Raw genomic sequence first — 9,024 nt, forward strand, 5'->3', positions numbered from 1 at the left:
ATTATTATTATTATTATTATTATTATTATTATTATTATTATTATTATTATTATTATTATTATAGTAGCTATATAAATATTACAAACTTGCAATACAATTAAAAATATATATCTTAAAAATTAATGTATAGTAAGCATAAATTTAATACAAAATTAATTCAAAACAGCAGCTCTAAATACTTATATGATTTTTCAGCTTGGTATTATTTATTTGAATTTGTTCGAATATTTATTTGCTACCGCATTCTATTACCGAATGCAGCATACTTACAATTAAAAGTATATCCCTCCAATTTATGATTATGATCTGTCGGATTAAGCGGACTAAGAATTATTTTAATTTAAACCATAAATCTAATTGTATTTTAATTTACGATTTTTATTTTCTATTATTTAGATGAAATAAACGTTTTTATTTATTAGTTTATTTATTGATGAATTTCACATAACACTAAATCTAACAATAAAACAAATAAATAGAGTGATTAGTATTGAATGAACAGCAGTTAAAACAATATATATATATATATATATATATATATATATATATAAAGGACTGAGCAAACCCTATTAATTTTATCTTGCACTGTTATAACAATACAATAATACCCTTATATTGTACATATATTTTTATAGATATTATGATACTTTATGTCTGTATTTGTTATAAGCATACATGTACATTTGTTATTGATGCAGCGTTTGGCTTAATTTTTTAATTATGTGCTTTCTCGTTGATGATATTTACTTTCTGTGCAAATCTTGGCTTTAGTGCTCTATATGCATAAATGTACTCGTTCGTTCGCTCTTATATACACATACATTTAAGAGAGTGTGTAAGAGTAGGAGCAGTGAATGAAGAAAGGCGTGTGGGAAGTAGGAGGGAGGGAGTGAGGAATAGAGCGCGTGTGTAGGTGTACGTAAAAGTAAGACAAAGAGGGAGAGAGGGGTTGATGGAGGTGGGAGAGTGGGAGAAGTACAGTCAGAGCACCAACCGAGGCACGTAATGGCGTGTCGGAGTTAACCGGTTGATAACCATCAGTTATAATTAACTCAGGCCAACCAGCGAACAAGCCAACCCTGGTAACTGTACTCCCTTCGCTCGTCTTCTCATTCTCTCCTCTTTCTCCAACGCACAATCAACTCACCTCCACTATCGCCGCCTTACTACCCTCAACCGCCTTCTCATTCTCATTATCTCTCTCTCATTTATTTTACCAACAAAGACACCTTGCACAGCCAGTATTTCAATCTCTAACGTGTCTTTCGCCTTGTCTTATCCTGCTGATTCGACGAATAACTGTATTACCAACGAAATCTAACAACCTCAGATTGTATTGGTAAGATACACACATTCAAGTAACATGTATTTTCTGTGTACAAGACTAAGGACACGTTACGTACTTATTCGTACGTGGTCCTGTGCATGTATTTGTACATGCGTTGTGTAACGACGACATTCTCGAAGTCTCGAATTTCCATTACTACAGATTAATTTGTGCATGAAACTCCGTCGGATGGATATTTCCATTATTCGGATAAATTTCCTGCCGTTTGCCGTGCAATTAGGTTTCTTGTTTAAAAGTTCCTCGGTGTTGAAATCGAATGGATTTGGGAATCGTAGCGTGGCGCATGTTATTTTCTGATAGGATATGGATCACATTACGAAATAATGACAAACTCGTCGAATTTTTATACTCAGTCGTTACCACAATTTATCAGAATTCGAACAAGGGTTTTCGTTACTTGTTTTAACGATCGATAAATCAGCTAATTTTTCCAGTAGTATGAACGAAATAATGGTCGGACGTAGCATGGTATTCGTTTCTTTTGTTTGGATTATTTTTTATTATTTTACGAAGTATTACAAAATAACAAGAGGATGTATCGCTACGTTATTGTTGATTAAGCATGGGATCTAATAAAAGCGGCATATGTTCTTTTTATACTGGAATTAGCGATGATGGTATATTATCAATGGAGCTCTACTGTAGATAATAAAAGTTAACACTAGATAATAATGATATTTTTAACAAAGAAATAGTATAAAAAAAATTGTTAATATATACGATAATTTAAGTATAAAATTATTGCTCAATAAGAATTCTGGCTTGTACTTAAATTTACAGGCTTCGAGGATTTTCATTAATATATATATATATATATATATATATATATATATATATATATAAATATTTTTAAATAACTTTATTATTCATAATAATAATTCATTAACAAAACATATTTACTATAAAATAAAAAAATTTTCTCTACTTGAATTATTAAATACGTATATCTATTGTACGTGTAAGTGTCATGGATAGATTAATTATTTTTTATGCTCACTAATGGGGCGATAAGTAAACTCTATATTTGAATATTAAATATTCATACGAGTTAGGAGAATACATTACACATATAAATAATAAATTCTAAGAATTTTATAAAATTTGTAAAACTACATTTAAATTTTAAGCAAACATTTTACTTTTCAATCACATTCCTATTATATTTTTAGTAAGTAAAGTATTTATAATTTTGATCATAATTTTATCATTATGTAATAAAATCTACTCATTTTAAAGAATATAATAATAATAATTATAACAAACAATGATATATGTATTATGTACTACTGAGGACGTAATTGTTAAAAGAAAAATTTCATGTCATGATGTTATGAGATCTGGAGAGTATTAGGCGATATGACATAATTCTAACGGATCCTCATCATTAATCACTTAATTGAAAAAAATTTCTCGATATGAAATAATAAGATAACTGGAAAACTGATGAATTATGTCAGAATCCAATTAATTACTGTAAATTATTTTAATATCAACTAAAAACTATTTTCAAGTATTTCCACTGGATATAGTGTTTTAAATTTCAAATTCGATTTGTCGAATCGCAATCAATAACTCGATTGATGAAAATTGTAATAGAGATTTTGATGAAATCGCTGCTAAAACAGTGAAAGAAAAGGAATACAATTTGTAATAATATCGCACTAGAAGCCTGGCCGATAATTTATTCAAATAACGATATTTCGACTTTTTTTTCGATTCGTATAAATTGTCAGGAAATCCTATTTGTCAATATTAGAATTATCGGTGCAGAAACGGTAATCGTATAATACAAAATTTGCATACAAATATCATGTCACGATAAAGTATAAGATCCCCTTATCAGTTGGAAACAAGGGATGGATATATCGTTTGTTAGGAATTGATTGCAAATCTTCGAAATACAATGGTCCAGCTAACAAAGCATCGCGTCGTCGGCATATAAAGCCACTATCATCGTATAATATCAGGGCAGGCAAACACCTGCGGAGAGCACAAAGACAACTGAGCTCGAAGTCTTGGCCAAGCATTTCTTAGCCGGTGCGCGAGAACTGCAACAGAACGTCAATCCCCCATTGTCGTGTCGCGTAAGCCGGTAATTGATCGGCTCGTTCGTGGGGACTGGGTGTGCTCTAAGGGAGCAGCTGGATCTTTGAGGGTAGCCCTTGAAAGAATAACTAACGAGACAGTCGTATTTATCTATGATGTCCAAGTACTTAGGTAGTCACTAATATTAAACAGGGCAGCTGTACTTTTGTCCACTGACCACGTCACATCTTTGTCCGGTGAATACTTTTCAAATCTATTCGATATTCTTGATATTGGAATGATGATACGCACCCGTGAAAAGTAATTACTTAAGATAATCAGGCAATGTACGCAATAAAAGTGCATGTATGTATGCTTAATATGGCATTTAAAATAATTTAAATTTTTTTGTAGAATGTCTAGAATTGAATTGCGAGAGACGAAGACAAATATATATATATATATATATATATATATATATATATAAATATATATTATTATTATTTATAAATATTTTTATAATTTGGAAAGCTTCGATTGATTTAATGTCTACTATTAGACAATAAAGAAAAACTGTTCAAATAATTTGGAAACTATAAATGAAGGACATTAATTATATTAATAATTCCACAATATCATTACATTATATAATTTGTAGCTTTATAGATTTAAACAAAATTTTGATTTTAACATAATTCCAGAAACGAATATATACTTTATTTTGTTAGGACAGAGCTTGTTAATTATTGAAATTGCATTCAAGCAATTGGGATTACTATTAACCTATGATAAGCTTAACGAAACTATCAATATTAAGTAACATTTTAATATTATACATCAGATAAAAGAGGAGTAAGTCTCGTATTCCAAAGATTATTAATCCATTCGTTAAATCCATTTATATTTTATCTTGAAATATCCATTAAAAGTAATAACTGAAATTTTACTTAGGCTAAAACATAACATCATCAAGATCCCTTTATTATCCAGAAATTTCAAATCAGTCGCAGATTGTCAAGCTGTTACGTCATCTACTACTCAATCCTCTACACGTATATTACGTGCATTGATTCCGTAGCTGCTTCACCGTTGTCACATTCCCTTTCTCCGTTGATCGCATTCGGTGACAATGGCAGGCGACAGCCGCTAAACTAGTTCAGTACCGCGATACAATCGCGATTATTATCAATGGATTTCGACTATCATTAGCCCTTATCCAGGCCGACTGAATTTCATGGGAAGTGCATTAGAGCTGCGGGTATTTGTATTTAAGTAAGAGGGTCAAAAGAAAGAGAAACAGGTAGTTTCACGATGAAGGGAGAAGGTGGGGGTGATCAACTTTGTTTCTCGAAGTGGAAATTCTACATCGACAATACGACGATTTGCATAATCGATATTCATGAATGGCGGATGGATGTGAGTATTATGGATCTAAATAAGGTGTATCGTAGAGATATGAATTGTTGTTTCGTGCAAAGAAAATTGTGGATCAAATATTATTGATTAAGTTGAAATGGAATCTGTGTGCCTATTGATAAAATTATTATTGCAAAAAATATTGGAAAAATCAAGAATCCTTATAAAAAATGCAATGGCAGTAACGAATTTATTTATTAGTATAAAAAATTCTATTATAAATTGTAATTTACGTCGATAACAAAAATTATAAAAAGTAAGCAATTACTTTAAATAAGCACATTTAATTACTTTTAAATAATCGGTAAATATGCTTATTCATCAAGTGTAAATAACTTATATATTTCATTTAGTATATATACATACGCTATACTTATGTTTAGTTTACTAATATGATTAAACTACTTTTTAACAATAATTTGATACAATCAAAATCAGCAAATAGAGTGTAAAAGTGTATTTTTATTTAATATACCTTAAAACATTAATATTTGATAAAAATATTGCGTATAATAATAATAATAATAATAATAATAATAATAATAATAATAATAATAATAATAATAATAATAATAATAATAATAATAATAATAATGATAATGATAATAATAATAATAATAATAATCGTCATCAATATAATGAAAAAAGGTTAGAAAATTAAAATTATCGTATTAATGATTTTTATTCCATTTTTGATCAAATCTTTGATCAACATTTGATAAAATCGAAATAAACAAAGTTAGAAAATGGTGTTTTACTAAGGGCTTTTATTACTTCCAATTTAGACTGAACTACCATTATTACATAAATTAGGTGATCTGGTATAGTTACATTTAGTTCATAATTGTATGCGATTCCACTTTACATAATTTAAAGAACTATCTCATATCATATGAAATCGTCTAATATAAAATATTTGAACGATTCAAGTACATTATACATTTACGATTTTTCCATACTTCAATTTAATACTAATATTCTCGGACAATATTAAATGAAAATATTAAAAAATTTGAAAATATTACTAATGAGCAGTGAATTAGTATTTTCAATATTTAATCGCACACTCGCAGACAAATATAAATGCAAAGGCAAATATACATTTTTATTTCCATATCATTAATAACAAAATTAGCAATTAATTAAAAAAGAGAACAATAAGATAAATATAAGAGGATTTCACATTATCCATATCTATATTAAATAATCTACCTAATATTATATCTTATTTCATTACTGTAATATTATAAAAGCTATATAAACATATATTGACATTAAATATATACTAAAACAAATAAAAAAATATACTAGTAAATATTACAATCTAACCATTTTATGATAAATTATAGTACGCATATAGTAGAATTAATAGTAGTGTCAAACAAAAACTATAATGGTAACATATATCTTGACAAAATAAAATAAATATGTTCTACCTGCTTTGATAGATTGAGTTTGATCAATAACAGTTAATAAAAATTATGTCGATTAATTTCTATGATTATCAAAGTATTTGTTAAATACCTCAATAGTAATATCAATTATTATAGATACAATATTAAATCTATAAAATCATGAGTTTTATGTGTGCAAATAAATTTGGTTTAAAATTTTTTAGAATAATTAAAAATATTTTTTGCTTAATATATTTTATTGAATCTATATTGTTATCGTGCAATATATACGATTGATGTATATTTTTAACATTACCTATAATAATTTGAGAAATTAATGGTAGCAAATGATATCAAATTTAAATCAGTTAATAGTTTAGTTTATAGAATTTAATTTAAATCGCACATATTATAAGGAGGACATCGCTACTGATAAATTGAAATGACAAGGTTCATAAATAACGACCATTTGTTCATATTTTTATTAACAAATAGTACTATAGATTTTTATATACACGCAACTGATAATTTCATTTGTGTTGTATTTTTAACTGGTCGAATATAATCCTTTAATCCTCTGAAGCCAAAATATTTTTTTTATTATAGAGTAGGATATTGAGACGATTAAAATACGAGAGGACATAACTCAATGTTGTCGAAACATGGATTTTTCTTCAAGTATATAAGAAATTCAAGAATGCAAATATAGTGAATAAGCGGAGTTTGTTTAATTTCTAAAATAAAAAAAAATAATTTTAATGTAAAAGAGCATTGAGTTATTAGAGGCGATATAATAACGATAATATTTAGAAAACTTAATTACTATTATTTGATTTATATTATTTTAAAAATAATGTATTCATAGTATTATTTTAAATAATATAATTATTAATAAAACGTATATTCCTATAAAATATATTGTTTATATACCTAATTTTGAGTAGTGCATTGATTTTTAATAAAATTTTTTAAAATAAATTTTGCATGTTCAGGACTTGTTCAAGCTGTAAAAGATTAAATGTAATATATATATATGCATACACACACACACACACACACACTTAATTATTTAAAACTTCATATATTACCATTTATAATTTTGCATGAAACGTAAGAGTTTAAAAAATTGTTACATCCAAGATTTTTTAAAAATTGCTGAAATCTGTAAGTACAAAATAGTTCTTATACTTTTTATGATAATTTCCGTAATTTATTATTTTGATGCAAATTGCTTAAAGCAATTTATATATATTATGATTTTTCTAATATTCATTAATAATATGCATATAATAAAATAAATTTTAATGATTTATTTGAAAAGATATTGCGCGCATCCAAACAATTCGAAACTGTGCTGGATAAGTTGAATAAATTATTAAAAGACTCAATGTTTTATTCAAAATCTAAATTGTAAGATTCCATTTATACATTGACTTTATATTTCGTAGAATGATAAATGAGTTTATTTTAAAGGGAAATTAAATTTAGATTTCACCTAGATATAAGCATTTTCTAATTATAATCAATTATGCATTACTTAATTGTTTAACTGGTTAAACTGTAAAATTAGAAATTACGATACTTTTGTAGTATAAATATGAATATAAATATGAAAATATAAATGATCGATAAGGAAATCATTATGAGAGAATAATTAATTACAATTGGTTATGGAAATGAAATTCCAGGAGCTTCTTAATTATTACTTTGTCCGAGAATATAATTTAATAAAATCGAATTTTTACATGATTGAAAGTCTTATTAATTAATTACGTAATAAAACCAGTAGCGTAAAATTTCCTTTATATTTTGTGATAACGTTAACCGTATAACACCAAATATATTATATTTTCTGATAAAAGATTATTATAAATAATAAATTGAGCACGCGCTTGCTCAAATTATTAGTCATTTTGAATAAAAACTCGTAGCTATAATGGGGTGACTCATTAACTCGTCGAGCAACTAATTACAATACATCGAACGTTACTTACGGTCACTTATGCCAGGCACTTTTAAAACTTTAACTCCTATAAAACTCCAGGTATCGGGGTCAAATGTACATATCGGGATAGCGTGTAATCCTTGTCAAACCCCCTGATAATCCTTGATAAAAAGAACGAAGAAAGTCGGAGCGATTACTATTGTAAGGACGAGCAGTTGTAACAAGCTAAATTACTCAAGCTCCAGTCATCTATTTTTTTTTCTCCGAGCGCATATTTCTCCAATTAAAGCATGCCCGCACTTTTATGAGCATCAACCTCCGCCATCCCTGGAGCTCGCACCACACCCCTTCCGAGTCCCCGCAAATACGGCCGTCCTGCTCGCACTCTCCCCTCTCGAGTCTATATTCCGCGTGCTGTGCCGATGGAAACGGTGGCTTCTCGTGGCACGGAGAAGTTAATTATAAGCGATACCAATCTCTCTCGGGGTTGTTGGTCGGTTGGACGGTCGGCCTGTATGTGCGCGCGGGACTGGGGAAGCCCTGACAGCCAATTACCACCTCGTGTAACCCTCGTCTGCACGAGCGAGGATTTCTCTCTCCCTCTCTCTCTCTCTTACACACCCACACACACACACACACACACACACACACACACACACACACACACAAACACACTCTCTCCCCCCTCTCTCTCCTGCCCTTTCCTGGCCCCGCTCGTGCTCGCTCTCCAATATAGGAAATTAAAAGACTTAGCGATGATTGCACTCGCGCGAAACTACGTATGTGCCGTTGGCCTCCAACCCTAGTTATGCATGTGTATTGGCTTTTACGTAGGAAAAGAATGAGCAAGACAGCGATCGACTGTACGCCAGTATGTATTTGTTTGTCTGCCTCTC

The sequence above is a fragment of the Ceratosolen solmsi genome, unplaced genomic scaffold, assembly GCF_000503995.2.
Source record: "Ceratosolen solmsi marchali unplaced genomic scaffold, CerSol_1.0 scaffold11, whole genome shotgun sequence".
Taxonomy (NCBI): Eukaryota; Metazoa; Arthropoda; class Insecta; order Hymenoptera; family Agaonidae; genus Ceratosolen; species Ceratosolen solmsi.